At 40.1% G+C, this 16,219-nt stretch overlaps 1 protein-coding gene across 1 annotated transcript in view; it reads left to right on the plus strand.

The window, feature by feature from the left end:
• Positions 1-16,219, plus strand: part of Lrrc8b (leucine rich repeat containing 8 VRAC subunit B) — a 54,723-nt gene that overhangs the window by 20,416 nt on the left and 18,088 nt on the right. Inside the window, exon 2 of the mRNA XM_048351934.1 lies at positions 13,717-13,771. The gene's annotated coding sequence lies outside the window, so the exon portion shown is untranslated. The remainder of the gene's footprint in view (positions 1-13,716; positions 13,772-16,219) is intronic.

Here is a 16,219-nt window from a genome sequence, read left to right on the forward strand (position 1 = left end):
GCTTCATTTTCCAAAATAATTGCCTCACTCTTTGACTCTAATGGTTCGCTTTTACAAGTCACCCGGAGCCTTACTCTTCATCCTGCAATCTTAAATGTACCCCCTACCTCACTTATTCTGTATTTATATTGGGCACTTTCTCCCCTTCATGGGCCCAGCAGCCTCCTTGTTAATTGTTGCTCAGAACTTCCCATGCTATGTCCTTCTCCAGCAGAGTCTCCAGCAGAAGCTACTGAATATCCCTGAAGACTCAGAGGCACGGCATCTGTGCTGCTCCTCCATTCCTAATTGTGGCCTTTAGCCTCAGGGTGGCAGCTTTGAATGGATGGAGAAACACTGCTTGCTGTGTTTAGACTCAGGTCCTGCTCACTAGCCTGTGTCTTTGGTGGCTTCCCTTCCTCTTCCTCTTCCTTCCCCCGCCTCCTCCTGTTACCAAGACACTGTGTATGTGTATGTGTATGTGTATGTGGTATGTGTATGTATGTAATCAAATGTAGGGCCTTACGCATTCTAAACAAGCTCATCCATAAAAGATTTTTTCTCCCTTTCTGAGCTGGTATTCTTAAAGTTGAAGACATGACTAAAATAGTGCTTATGGAAAAATTGTTAAATGTACTCTAAAGCATTATTCAGTGTTCATAGTTCTTCAGTTATACTCTTTGATCTTTTTTGGTAATTTTTATTGTTATAAAGGTGATATACAAAGGGGTTACAGTTATATAAGTCAGAGTACATTTCTTTTTGGGCAGTGTTTGCATACATAAATCATAAGATAGGATCTTGAGAAATGTTCATAAAAGTGGTATACTGTATATAACATTAAACTTAAAATAAAAAAATTAATGAATGAGCATTTATTGTGTATTCCTAGGCCTCCTTCATACCCAGATCCTAGGAAGAAATGATATGACACAGAGACGGGATACTCATGATTCTAAGTAGTGTCTCTCCATCTTAGGAGGCAAGTTAACACTAAGAAGTTCTGGACAACAAAATTAATCCTAGCTGGGTACAGGTAGCTCATGCCTCTGTAATCCTAGCTGCTCATGAGGCTGAGATCTAAGGCTCAAGGCTTTAAAGCCAGCCCAGGGAAGGAAAGTCTGTGAGAATCTTATCTCCAATTAACTACCAGAAAACCGGAAGTGGTGCTGTGGATTAAAGTGATGGAGCCCTAGCCGTGAGCAAAGAAGCTCAGGGACATTGCTCAGGCCCTGAATTCAAGTCCCAGGACCACTCCCACCAACAAACAATCCTTAGGTACTTATAACTCTCATTGTGCTAGATTTCCTGGTTTTGGCTAAAAAGCAAACTAATTACTTTGACAATAAATAAATAATTTTTTTTTAAAAGCAAACGAATCAGTAAAGTGCTGGTGACACATGCCTGCATTTTAGCTATTCAGGAGGCTGAGATTTGAGGATCAAGGTTGGAAGCCAGCCTGGGCAGAAAAAGTCAGTGAGACTTTTATCTCCAATTAACTGGCAAAAAAGCCGGCTAAGCAAACAGGTTCAAGCCCTAGTGCTGGCACATGTGCGCACACACACACACTTATGCCCACATACATGTGCACACACACAGCAAAGTAATCAAACATGTAATATAATTCCTGTTTTTAGGGAGTTTATACTTTACAGTGGAATTTGGTATATGACAATAACCCCAGCAAAGCAATTGGGAAACATGGATTTTGTCCTGTCACCTAAGAAGTGAGAGATATGTTTTGCCCAGAGCATGTTATTAAAAGTTGCAAGTGCTTTCTGTCAAAGTGATTCGCTAGCATGGAAATGATAGGTCAGCCCTTCTCTCCGTTCTCAGGATGAGTGATTATATTTCAGATCAGTTAGACCTGTTAGAGAAAAAGACACTTGCATAAAAGATGGGGGTAATTGCCAAACACTAAAATGGAGACTTATATATCTAGAATTCCTTTTACAACTGCTTTGATGAAACTGATGTCGTTTCTAAGGGAATGGATTTTTAAATGGAATTTTAATCATGCTGCACCTAATTTCCTATGTATTCTTTTGTTTCTCTGGGCTTTCAGTGTCATCAATTATTCGGTTTCACTTCCTGGTTTGTCCACCCAAGCCTGTTGCTGGGAAATATTTCAGGACAATGTTTACGAGAGAAAAAACATTGTTTTTGCAAGGGATGAATGCTCTTTGGTTTGATTCAGATTCGGTTCCTGCAGTTAAGTCTTAAGAGAAAAAGGAATCAGTTGCTTAAAGTTTTTTTAAAGACTTTTTGGCACTGAAATTAATGACGTTACATTGTGGTAAAATGATCTGTTCACAGGACTGTTTGATTAGGCACCAGTTATGAAACAAATGAAATGTTTGTCCATAATTAGAATAATTGTAATTTGATTTTAATCAGAGGATTGATTGCATGGTGAGTGACATAATGTCTGATGAATTTTCCAGTGATTAAGGGTCCAGGATATTCTTAAACTGAAAGGTTCACATGACCAGTGATAGATTTGGTGCCTCTTTTTGTTGTTGTTGTTAGTCGTGGGGCTTGAACTCTGGGCCTGGGCGCTGTCCTTGAGCTCTTTAGCTCAAGGAGAGCCATAGCACCACTTCTAGTCTTCTGGTGGTTAATTGGAGATAAGAATCTCATGGACTTTCCAGTCTGGGCTGGCTTTGAACCACAATCCTCAGATCTCAGCCTCTTGAGTAGCTAAGATTACAGGTGTGAGCCACTGGCACTTGGCTTGATTTGGTATTCTTTTGTGTATAGATTTCAAATGACTGTCCTTATGTGTGAAATATTTGGCTATCAATTCTACAGATTGTATTTTTATTTTAAAACTAACTATACACTCAGTGAAATCATTTCTCATTTGAAAAAGTCAGTTAAGACATTCAGGAAGAGCCTGCTTCCTCAAAATCTAATTGCTTTGTCTACTTGTATCATTTTACTAGATAATTTGCAGATTTGATTTTTTTTTAAATAGCAGAACTAAGTTGTTACTTAGAATTTTAAGTTTGAAGCCCATTGATGTTTCTTGCAATAATCAGTGTGCTATAATATGAAATTAGACTTCTGTTTTCAACTTCAATGAATTTTTCTTAATATTTTCAAATGAATCTGCCTGATATGTAATTATATATTTCAAAGAAAATTTTCTTCTGTCATTTTCTTGTTCAGATAGTGACTTTGAACTGTTTGTATGATCAAGTCTAAATTCTATTATGCTCAGAAAAATCTTTGTTAATTCTAAAAGAAGTATTTTCACCCAAAGAGCAATAATTAATGCTCTGGGCCTAAATTTTGTCCTCAAAATTCTTAGGTTGATATTTTAATCTTTATTTAATATTATCCCTAATCTATTTTCCATCATTATCTATAATCTCTCTCTCTCTTGTTCCAAGGATGGGGCTTGAACTTGGTAACTGATGCTTTTGTTCAAAGGCTAGAGATCTACCAACTGAGCTGTGTCAACCCCATATAATTTCTGTCTCAAAAATTCCACTTAACCATATATCTGCTTGTTAGTTTGTTGAAGTCACTTTCTGTTTTGTCCTGTTCTCTTGTTTGTTTCATTCCTTCACATAAAATGTTGTACACACCATGATGAGCCTCTCACTTTTCTTCCTGTCCCTTCACTCCATCTGTACAAATCCTGTTCACCTCTCCAGTATAACACATGACTCCTGCACAGTGACCATTACTGAATATTTATTGTGATGCAACTGAGCTGGGCTTCAGGCACTCAAACCTGTAATACTACTTAAGAGGCTGAAATCTGGTGATTATGGTTCTAAGTCAGAAGAGACAGCTGAGTGGAGGCATAGCTCAAGTGATAGAGCATTAGCTATTAGTTAGAATTTAGAAATCCATGGTAGTAGTGTGTGCAGACCCTGAGTTCAAGCTGTTTAATGATACAAACACACACACATACACACACACGCACACATGACATACCTGTGAATCAATGACTTAATCTTTGTTACATTTGTCAGGTCTGAGTGACATCTTCCATGTGTCATCATGTCACCTACCTTTCCATAAATCCAAATTAGAAAATGGCATTTAATCCCTAACTTCACAAGCCAATGCACCAAATGCGTTAGCAGAAATTTAGGGCAGCTATGGTGACCTCATTCCTTGCATTCAGCAAGAGAAGAATTCAGAAAAGACTTGAACATAAGTAAAGGGTTTTGTTTTGTTTTTAAAGAAATAAGGCAGAGAAAGAGAGCACATGGCATAGACATGCCTTGGGAAGACAGTACTTAAGCCCAGTTTTGGTCATCTTTAGTGTGGCAGAGATTGGTTTTCAGATTAAATAGGGAGAATTGGAGTTCTGGAATATGAATTTCTGATTGGTGGGTCTCCTTTCTGTTTCCTATAAGGTCATGGTGCCAAAGATTTAGTCCCTACTCCTTATTTCCCTATTTTTTTTTTTTTGCCAGTCCTGTGGCTTGAACTCAGGGTCTGAGCACTGTTTCTGGCTTCTTTCTTTGCTCAAGGCTAACACTCTACCACTTGAGCCACAGCGCCACTTCTGGCTTTTTCTATATATGTGGTGCTGAGGAAACGAACCCATGTGTGTGAGGCAAGCAGTCTACCACTAGGCCATATTCCCAGCCTCATAAAGCAATCTACCACTAGGCCATATTCCCAGCCCCATATTTCCCTATTCTTTTGTCACTTAACTCCTCATTCTTTTGTAGCCCCCTGCCCTCATTTCCTTGTCAGCCAGGTTTTGGGTTATCAGCTCATCCGGCCATCTGTAAATTGTATAGGCTGCAGTTTCCCTGATTGGCTGTTTTTCTGTGATTTCAGTGATTGTTGACAACTGTTGTCCAGTTGGATACAGGATACAACATTGCTCTTTGAGCCTTTGTTTTTGGTAGTTCATCACTGGCCAGGACACAGGTGTGTGAGTTCAACTAGCAGAAATGAAGGTGTTATAGTTCCTGAATGAATAAAACTCTCCACAATAAAAACAGATGGTGGTGTTAAATATAAATACGAAACTATTTCTTGTGTTGGGGCGGGGTAAGGGGAGAGGAGACAGGAAAAAAACCACATCATTAGCTTTCTTGGTATAGTCTTTCCCTGTTTCAAATTTGGTTGCAAAGAAAGCCATTGCTTGATCTTCTCTGTACAAAGGAGAAACTGAAGTCACTGACAATAGACTGTGCATGGTGCCCAGCTGAATTTATTCCTGAGCCATGACCATGCCCTGCCCAGACTTAGATGTCCTGTGTTATACTTCCAAATGGAGGCTATGGCTTCTGTCTCCTGGAAAGCCATCAAAACTAAAATTTCCAGAGAATATGGTCTCTTCTCTTGCTGTCACCTAGTGAAGACACTGAGTCTTGCTGAGCTCAGAAGCAGAAAGCCAGCCTACTATGCAGAAATGCTGCCTGCCACCTTTGGAATTTGTATCTTTTCTGTTTCTAAGGAAATAGAGGGGGAGATTCTTTAAGAAACCTTACTTTAGCTGGGCACCAGCGACTCACACCTGTTATCCTAGCTACTCAGAAGGCTGAGATATGAGGATTCTGGTTCTAAGCCATCCCAATCCAGAAAAAAACACTGGGCTAGAGGCGTGGCTCAAGTGATAAAGCACCAGCCTTGAGCTGTTAAAGCATATTGAGAATTTGAGACCTTTAGTTCAAGCCTCAGTACTGACACAATAAAACAAAACAACAAAAAGAAGTCTCTTCTTACTACTGTCCTTTAGTGTACCTACAGTTGTCCCAAATTATTCTCAGTAATATATGTGGCTGAATGAAATCTCTCATCTCTAATGGGGTTCAATGGAGCCTTTGGTCTCCACTAAAGGATTCGGGGAACTTTGAATGCCACATGGAATTTGGTAAATTGAAGGGAAGATTATAAGAACTTGTAGTTTTTTGTTCCTAACAAAGAGATCTAATTTTAACTTTTCTGTATGTGCCATTAATATGCAACAGCAGCTTTCGTGTACTAAATCCATGAGGTACAATGATTAGCATGATCTATTCAGACCAGACCTCAGAGAGCTTATTGTTTTGTTGGAAAGAAATAAGCTTTTAATAGAGAACTCCTTGTAGGTGGGTGGTAAAGGCCATGAGAGGAAAGAACTGAGAGCTAACTGCCAGAAGGGACCACTGACTTAGGACACCAAGGATTTACCAGACTATCTGACTTGTTTTGGCCTTGAAGGCGAGCTTGATCATTGAAGTGAACTTCATGAAATGAGAATTTGCTCTCCTGAGGAACTTTTTAATGCAGCCCCTTGCTATGTGTAATGTAGCCAGGAATATATACTTGGTCTTTGCCCCAGTTCCATGGTTCAGGGATTCTAGTTAGGAATATCTTTACCAAAAGATGCTCATACTGAGAAGCCCTCTTCAACTTTCATAATGGAAGTGACTAATATTGGGCCCCTAGATAGCTTCATAATGGAGGTTTGTCACCAGACAAATCAATTGTGGCATTCAGAGGTTAGAAACTTACAGTCATTAGCGGCATCTGATTTAATCAATTGTGCCTGTAAAATGATATGTCTGTAAAAATCCTTGAACAGAAGTTCAGGTGGTTTGCAAGATATTATGTGCAAGTGCTAGTGGGGTAGTCCTCTTGGAGTCACAGGAAAATGATTTTACCACTCCTACCATCCCTACCCCCACCCCCACCCCCAGTACCTTGCCTTATGCATCTCTTCCATTTGGCTGGTTGTGACTTGCTTCCTTTTATAACAAACAGATACCAGTAGGTTTGCTGTTGTTATTGTTTTGTTAGTCATAGGGCTAACTCAGGGTATGGACACTGTCTCAGACCTCCTTTTGTTTTCACTCAAGGCTAGCACTCCATAGCTCTACTTATGGTTTTCTGGTGGTTGATTGGAGATAAGAGTCTCACAGATTTTCCTGCCTAGGCTAGCTTTATGCCGTGATCCTCAGATCCCAGACTTCTACAAGTAGCTAGCATTACAGATATGAGCCACCAGCGCCCAGCACAGATACCAGTTTTTTTTTTTTTGGGGGCCAGTCCTGGGCCTTGGACTCAGGGCCTGAGCACTGTCCCGGGCTTCTTCCCGCTCAAGGCCAGCACTCTGCCACCTGAGCCACAGCACCCCTTCTGGCCATTTTCCATATATGTGGTGCTGGGGAATCGAACCGAGAGCTTCATGTGTGTAGGAGGCAAGCACTCTTGCCACTAGGCTATATTCCCAGCCCCATACAGATACCAGTTTTTAAACAAAACTGGAGTGGAGGTATGGCTGAAGTGGTACCAGCCATGAGCAGAAAATGACCTGTTTCTCCTGGGCTCTGTGAGTCAGCCTAGTGAATGATCAAACTTGAGGAGATTGTGGGGACTCTGAAGTTTGCAGTCTAAGACAGAAATCAGTTAGCTTAGATACTAAAACTGGTTACCTGCCAAGTGAAGATAGGCAACCTGTGGCAGTCTGAAGTAGACTCTAGGTCATCAGCACAGTCTGTTGGATAGCCAGTTGGTATTTGCTGCATACCAAATACTTTCGCACTCAAGCTAAGGAACAAATGGAAACCAGTGATTTTTGACCACCGGTAGCCATTAATCAAGTTAGAAATGGAAAGCATTGATTTAACCCCAAGGTGAAAGTGAACATTTACCTGAACCTTTAGTGACACACTAGCTTGCCCTTTCAAAATGGATTTGTCTTTTCCTTAATGCTGTTGCCCAGTGCTTTGTGTCCTACCCTTTCTTCTTGAGAAACTGGAAGCTTCTAGGGAAATCAGCAGCAGTGGCTGGCTGGAATGTTTTCAAAAGCTGTCTCTGGGTTAAGCAGGTTGGTGGCTGTACTACAACACTACTGTCACCAGAGATTGTGGGAGCTGTTCTCTCTCTCTCTCTTCCCCTCCCTCCCTTTGTCCCCATCTTCTTTCCTTTCTCCTGTCTTTTCCTCCCTCCTTCCCTCTTTCTTTCTCTCTCATATCTTTCCAAGCCTCCAGTTGACAGACCATAAATGGTTTATTACCATCTAGATGTGCAAGATACAGAAGTATTTGGAACTTAGGTTGCTGTTTAATCACAATGAAAGAGATTACTGACATTCTGTATCTGGGTCCCCTAGTTCTACCTGGACCCCTGGGCTTCCAGACCTATTTGAAAAGTTGTTTTTGACTTTGTAGTAGGATTTCAATGTTACTGGGTGTCAGTGACCTTGCCACACTTGCTGTTTTGTTTCCTTGGAACTAAAGTTGTGTAAATAAAGCCCATTTCCTGATTGGTTTTGCTTCAGTCTAAGAAAATGTCCCTAGACCAAAGACATCCTCTCCTGAAATCATTTCAACAGCAAAAGAATTGGCCTTCTTTCCTGAGTTCCCCTTTCCATTTTCCACTGTAATGACTTCCACATGTTTCCACGGTATTTGTTTTGCCATTAATGCCAGCTCTTAGGCCAGTAGAATCATATTTTAAAGCTGAGAAGATGGAGGCCTGGCTCAGAGCCCATGCAGATGGAGGCAGAGGCAGGCCTGGGACTTTGGCACAAACCCAGCTGGCCACTACTGGGGGGAGTGGAGAAGAGAAGCAAGACTGAACTTAGTCAACACTGGGCCCCCGGGGGCTTTGAAACAAAAGATAGAATACTATATAAATAAAATCTGAGTGGGTTGCATTTACCTGAACCTAGGTCATGTACAGGCAGCAGATCTGCCCCGCACACTCAGGTATGGCTATGAGCAGAGCTGCTGCTGACCAGGGAGTCAAGGAAACTACTAGTGAGCACAGATCATAGATGGATACAGAGCCAGAGGTTTTCCACATCTGGCTTCTTAACCCATACAGCATTGACCTAAACTGTATCAGATTCCATGGCACAGGCCAGGTGATGAAGACTGAAGTGGACATCACCTAACTTGTTGGGTGAGCTTATTCAGGATGTGAGATGATTATGTCTTCCAGCCTGCCCAGCCTGCCCAGCCTTGGGGGGGATCAAATCCTAGCAATCCTGGGAAGGAACTTCCAAGACCCTCTTATATTAAGGAGAAAGCCAGAGAAGCTGGAATATTTCTCATCACTTTCTTTTGGCAGGTCTCACAACACCAAACCTGGAGGTAATGTATCTTAGAAAGAGACATGATATTGCTCCTGTGGCTCAGTGCTGGTTACTCTCCTTGGCTTGAACATCTCATCACATTACCTACCTCTCCCCCACCTGCCCCTCCACAGAGAGGCAGAACAGCTGTTTCACTTATTAGCTGTCAGTTATATGGCTCTCTCTACCTTTATCCACTCATGCTTTAGGTGAGTGTTTAGACTAGACATACCCAGAAAACAAGTTGTAGTTAGATGATATGGCATTAATTGATCAGAACTACATTTTAATATGTATACTAGGAATAAAAGCCATGTAAAATGTTATATACGAATAAAATTGGTTTGCTCATCTTGTGACTAAACCAGTGAGTCAGTATTTCTCTGTACAGAGATGTTTAAGTATTCTTAGATGAATCCTTGCTCTGGCTATCTATCTTGTCAGTCTTAATTACTTAATAGGCAGGCAGAATGCAAGAAACCCTTGCTGATTTTGTTTAGCTAGATGAATACTGAGCAGTGAGCCAGGCAAACAATGTAGACCTCATTTTAAAATCATTTCATTTTTGTCTGCAAGATGAGTGATAGATTTGACAAAAGCAGAGAGATGTCACATTCTATATAAAACTCCTTTTTAATATAGCTTTTGGAAAGGCCGTGTAGCAGATGGCTCTTAGTCAGAGCTGGTGTGAATTCTGGGTTTGCTTATGAGTTTGAACAAGTTTTGGAGTTTCTCCGATCCTCAGCTTTTTCCACCCTCTGAGTTGAGATCATATAAGGCCCATTTTACCTAGCACACAGCAAATATTCACCTGTCCCTTTCTGTCTTTCATCACCCTTTGTGCTCCCTAGATGATTGTTGAGACTCTGTTCTATGTCCAGGCCTGTCCTGCCCATTCAAAAACTTCTAGGAGCATTTAACCAGATTTTTATAATGCAGTTTAAAAGCAATGTTACATCAATGCTCCCTAAATGCTAATGGAACATGAAGGTTGGAGTGACTACTAGTTTAGGGTGAACAAGTTTAGTAGCAGTGTTTTCACCATCTGTATTTCATGGTCATATTATACTTGGTGAATGTTAGACCTTTGTATTTCATGGTCAAAAATTAGCTCCAGCCAATTTTTGAATGTATGACAACCTGATTTTTGTCATTGTATGAAGTGTGTTGTAGAAGATTCTTACAGATTAGTATCAGAAGTGACTGGTTTTATGAGACTGTCTTTAGAAAGACATGCAAGATTGTCAATTTTATCCTACTTCATAGAATTGTGGAATTATATTTTTGGAGGTAGGCCCTAAAGGAGACAAGAAAGGTGCTTGCCCTCTTAGAATTGGTGGTCTTGGAGGAAAGCAGAGTGGACAGTTATCTAATTATTATTAAGCACAGGAGAAGAGTACTCTTCTTGTTTGGATTATGACTTGCTTTTCCATTTCAGCATTCTTCTGGTTGCATTATAAGGCTAACCTGTGCACAAGAATAATGGTGAATCACAATTCAGTAAGATAATAAGGTCATTTAGGAATGCTGTGGCCTTTATCCATTGGTCCATTACTAATTCAGAAATGACTCAAAATCATTACATTGCAGCCAGTCATGCTGAAATATGAGAACTGACAGCAGTTCTGCATTTAGACTCGTGAGATGTCATGTTTAGTGGATAAGTTGACAAGTAAGAATTTTTCTTCCTTCTTCCTGAAGGGTGAAGGCTTAGTCTCTGCTTCTGATCTCGGTACCTGCTGTTGGGTGATAAAAATGCTCAGGGCTCTGTCCCAGCCACTTTCTTTGCCACCCTTCCCGGTTCATCATCCATTCTACCAATTCTGCTCACAGATCTTCCTGGGAGCCAGGCCCCCTCCATATTCCTAGTTCCTAAGTTGATGATGACCCATAAATGGATGTTACTTATCAGAGTCTTTAGAAGGTTCCTGCTCTGACTCCGTGCATCATTCAACAATGACTTAATGTTCATGGCGGAAACAGCCACCTTAGGTGGCTCTGGGAAGGTTGAAGATTCCATATCAGACTGTTCTTTCAATATTTATAACATCTATAAGAGAAGAAATCAAGAACATTATGCAGAGGACCCAGGGTTTTCCCTTAAGCAAGTTCTGGAGATCTCAACTGAGCAGAAGAAAGTAATAGCCAGATTCCTTACATTTCCTTCCAGTTACTTACATACTCTGTAATCTAGCCTGGAAAGATACACAGGGATAGATCCCTGAAATACAGATAAGATACTGCCTGATCCCTAAGGGAACTTGAAGCAATCACTTAGCATACACTGTAAAACAGTGTTAGATGACTATCCCTAAGTGTGACCTAGAGGCACAGACAAGGAGCCTTCTGATGGTCAGAGCATCTAGTAAAGGTCATGGTCCTATATAATGATATAGGACCGCAGGGAGGAGCAGAAGATGAAGTGGGATGTGCCTATTTTACGTTCTTGGTTGTGAATGTTGTATTTTGCTGATATTTTGATTTTACATAACCTAAATACCCCACACGAGGTAGATTCAGTGAGTGTTCCATTGCAGAAATTCCTACTGTAGCTGATTTAAGAAGTGAAGTCTCAGAACTTTGCATCGACCTATTTGTTACTGCTCCTTTGATTACAGATTTGTGACTTGGGTTTGGGGTGTCCAAAGGGACATAGCACTTGCCTTACATGTTTGAGGCCCTGGGATTGGACCCCAGCACTGTAACTAATCTTCTTTTAGGATTTTTTGGGGGTACCTATCAGAATAATACACATTTATACAGATGGAAACCCATTCTCAGATTCCTAAACTATGATTATCTTGGTTCTACTACTGAGCATTGTATTTTGTCAACGTCTGCCTTCTGTACCAACTAGAAGGAAGTTTAGAGTATCCAAATGTGTCCCCTTTTCACAGTAAAAACCCTGGGTCCTTTGATTTCCTATCAGAAAGCTGATTGTTCCTTAGCCCTTCTATGTCCCTTTACTGGTAAGCTTCTTAGAGGTTGTAGAGTGCAGGAATTCTCAGTGTGTTTGCTTTCTCCATATCTTCTAGAAGACTTTTTTTTTTTTTTTAAAGGTTATCCGGGAATGTGTTTTCTGGGGGTGGCTGGAGCAAGTTTGGTAATGCCAGAGAGTAACTGCGCAGCCGCACCCGTCAGGCTTAGCAGCTGGTCCTCGGAATTGCTGTGACTGCCTTTGACCTTTTTATCCAGCCTAATATGGATGATGTGCTCTATTTTAAGACAGCATCACCATTTAGTATTTTCACATTTCATTCTTCCAGCTTGGTAGTTTTGTGTTCTGCCGAAGAGGGAAAAAAAGACTTTCTAAAATTGGTTCTGAATGATTTAGTTTATTCTAGATATAGCAGTGAGCTATATGATGGTGTTTCTGTTACTTTGCAGAAATGGCCTCATCCTGGGATAACAAGTAGTCATTATGAGAGCTTTCACTGAGATCTCCATGTTTATCTTCTCAGAAAAATATTCCTCTGGTTTACATAATTTAAAGAGGAAGGAAGAATAAAACTCATTAATAAACAGAAAATGTTTGGCCTAATTCAATGACATGTATTAGTAATGTGTGTGTGTTGTGGGATAGAAGTTGATTTTTTTAAATGGTAACTCCTAAGTGTGAGATGCCTTGGATATATTGTTATTAGTATTAAGGTCACATTTTTAGGGAAATAAATTGATAGTACTTATCAGAGTCTTTAGAAGGTTCCTGCTCTGACTCAGTGCTCTCATTTTGAAATCTGTACAACAGAAATCCTGTGAACAGAGTACAGAGATGTTTTCAGCAGTGTTAGTAATTGAAAAAAAATCTAGAATTCAGAAGGGAACTGCTTTTATAAACCGTGATACATGTGTGAATTATGTTTCTGTCAAAAATGATGTTTATTGTGATTTTCAGAGTGTACCACTCAGAAAATATTCCTGTTTAAGAAGTTCACCAATGTTATAGTTTTAATAACTAAATTAAAAATAATCTTACAATTTTAAAGTGAACGCTCACTCCTTCCAAGATTCCAGACCCAAAAGACCCTCAGAAGCTTCTTTGCATTTGCTATTCTTCAAACCAAACTTCTCTGAATATTTGCTACTGCTGTTATTTCTGCACTGATGATCTATTCTGCTGCACTAGAATGTTAGCCCCATTAGAGAAGGGATCTTGTTGTCTTGTTCACAACTGTGTCCTCAAGACAGAGTTGTGATGAGCACACAGCAGGTGGTAAATACATTTTTAATGAATATCAGTGAATAATTTAAAAACATGTTTAGAGAAACTTTAACCTCAAGAAAGCCCATGATCTGTAAAGGGCAAAACATATCTCGATACTGTGCCATTGAATATAATAAATAATGCTGTCATTGTATAAGACTAATAACATACCAGTCAGTAAACAAGAAAACATTCACAGAACTAGAAAGGAAAAACTAGCCCAACTACTAATTTTTCCCCCCATATTTTTCCCCTTGGGAATTACCATTGAGGTGAATTTAAATATATCACTCACATTATGATTTCTCTTCTCTGGTATTAGTTCCCACCTTTGGGGACAGATCAGAAGGTGTCAATTTAACTGTACTTGCTTACCCTTTGTGTGTTTAATATATTAATATATGTTAAAAATTTTAGTATTATTTAAGTGGCAGCTTATCTTATAGTCCTGTGATACATAAAATATAACAATATGTTTATGATTTCTCTTTAGGAATTCTTCAAGTCACAACTAATTGTAGAGTTTCCAGTGGACCAGCATTCATAGGGTAAGGTGAATATTCTGAATTGTAAACATATGCTAAGGATTATTACAATTAAGTTGGTAGCTAGGGGCAAAAAAAAGAAGATACAGAAAGAGACTACTATTCCTACAGATGTTTTGAATAAAAATCCTTTTGATGTTTTTAAACCTTTTTTTTGCCAGTCCTGGGGCTTGAACTCAGGGCCTGAGCACTGTCCCTGGCTTCTTTCTGCTCAAGGCTTGACTCTATCACTTGAGTCACAGCACCACTTTGGCTCTTTCTGTGTATGTAGTACTGAGGAATTGAACCCAGGGCTGCATGTATGCTAGTATGCTAGGCAAGCACTCTACCACTAGGCTACATTCCCAGCCCTGTATGTCACTTTTTTAGCTATTAAAAATCTAAGGACTGTAATAAAGATCTTTGAGAGACTTGAGAGTCATGTTTGTCTTCCTGGTCTTTGTGCAAGTTAGAATTAATTCACTATGTGCCTGTGACTAAAAGATGGCCAAGCTCTCATTTAATAGACAAGTCAGAAATAAGCACACACTTCCTGCAAATGCTAGTTCTTTTATAGTTGTGGAATTAATGAGTCCTAAATTAATTCTATGGCATGGATGTGACCAAGATGAATGTGCATACTAGATTAAATAGCATAACTGTCAGAGCTGTGAATACAGCATATGCCCTCAAAGTATACCTAGCCCTGAACATGCAGTCTAGGTAATCACCTGCTATGTTCTGAACACACTTCCTTTTGTATAAAGGTGAAAATCCTTTCATTTGGAGTATACTCATATTTCTTTGCTGATTTGAGCTGACTATATATCTATATCTATATCTGTATGTATATTTAATTGATTGATTGGTGTCAGTCCTGGGGCTTGAACTCAAGGCCGGGGTGCTGTCCTTGAGATTTTGTGTTCAAATCTTATGCTCCATCACATGAGCCATGCCTCCATTTCTGGCTTTTTTTTTTTTTTTTTTGGCCAGTCCTGGGCCTTGGACTCAGGGCCTGAGCACTGTCCCTGGCTTCTTCCCGCTCAAGGCTAGCACTCTGCCACTTGAGCCACAGCGCCACTTCTGGCCGTTTTTTCTATATATGTGGTGCTGGGGAATCGAACCTAGGGCCTCGTGTATCTGAGGCAGGCACTCTTGCCACTAGGCTATATCCCCAGCCCCCATTTCTGGCTTTTTTGATGGTCATTGGAGATAAGAACCTCACAGATTTACTCCCTGGGATGATTTCAAACAGATCTTAGCATGTAAGTTGCTAGGATTGCAGGTGTGAGCCACCAATGCCTGGGTCTTCCTATGATGATGCTTTATTGTTAAATAGATTGATTACCACTCTATAGGTTTGAGTAGGAAGTTGCCAGCCGTATATATATATATATATACACACACACATATATATACCCATATATATATGTACATGGCAATATACATATAATATATATTATTTTCATTTTGGTGGTGGTCCTAGGATACTGAATTCAGGGGTCTGTTCTTGATAGGCTGGTACTCTGCCACTGAGCCCATCATAGAACAATAATACCAGCTTCTTTCCTCTACTTTCTGATTTATATCCTCCAGAAATATTTGCTTCTCCTTTACCTCACTGATCTTGTTTCTCTGTCCTCATTTACTCTTCCTCATTTAATAATCCTCATTTAATAATCTGGACAGAAATTCTGTTCTTCACTCACAGTATTACTACTCCAAATAATTCACTTCTGTGGTACCACCCAATTAAAGGGCATCTGTGGTATACTGCAAATGACTGCAAATACTTTCAGGTCCTCCCATGAAGAAAATCCTTTGCCCTGCCTTTAAATCTGGCATTCCTTGATATCTTTGACCAACAGATAGTGGTAGACATTGTGTAGAGTGTTTTCTCAGAACTCAGCCTTAAGCAGTTTGTAGCTTCTGCCTTTCTGTGGTTAAAACATTTCCTCCTATAGTTTAGCTTCCCTGCTTGGAGGAAGCTTTAAAGAACCCTATAGAGACTGGTAAGGTCTAAGTCAAAAGCCCAAGTTGCACTGCGGCCAGTCAAGTACCAGGCTTTGTACCTTGCTGCAACCCAGCAGATACCATGTCTGTCCTTATCAGGACTGCTGATCATCCCCCAGAATTGTTGGAGATAGTGAATTACTATTTAGCTGCTGAGATTTGGTGTGGCTTGGGGGCAGAATAAGTAACCAAAAACAAAAACTGGTGACTAGAAATGAGGAAGTGCCATCATAAAACATCTGGCATGGGCTTTTGGAGCAGGGGGGCAGTGAAGGCCTGACATGCTGTTAAATACATTAAAGGTAGCTGTAGCTGAGTGAGTGGACTGTTACTAGAGGTTGTTATAAACTGCTACCCTTGGTTTATATTGACAGAAAAGTTGGCATTGTACAGACCCTTTACCTCCTTGGTTGTGTTCATTCCTAAGTTTGTGGTTTGCAGCAATTGTGAACAGAATTC

The sequence above is a fragment of the Perognathus longimembris genome, chromosome 7 (genome assembly GCF_023159225.1).
Source record: "Perognathus longimembris pacificus isolate PPM17 chromosome 7, ASM2315922v1, whole genome shotgun sequence".
NCBI lineage: Eukaryota > Metazoa > Chordata > Mammalia > Rodentia > Heteromyidae > Perognathus > Perognathus longimembris.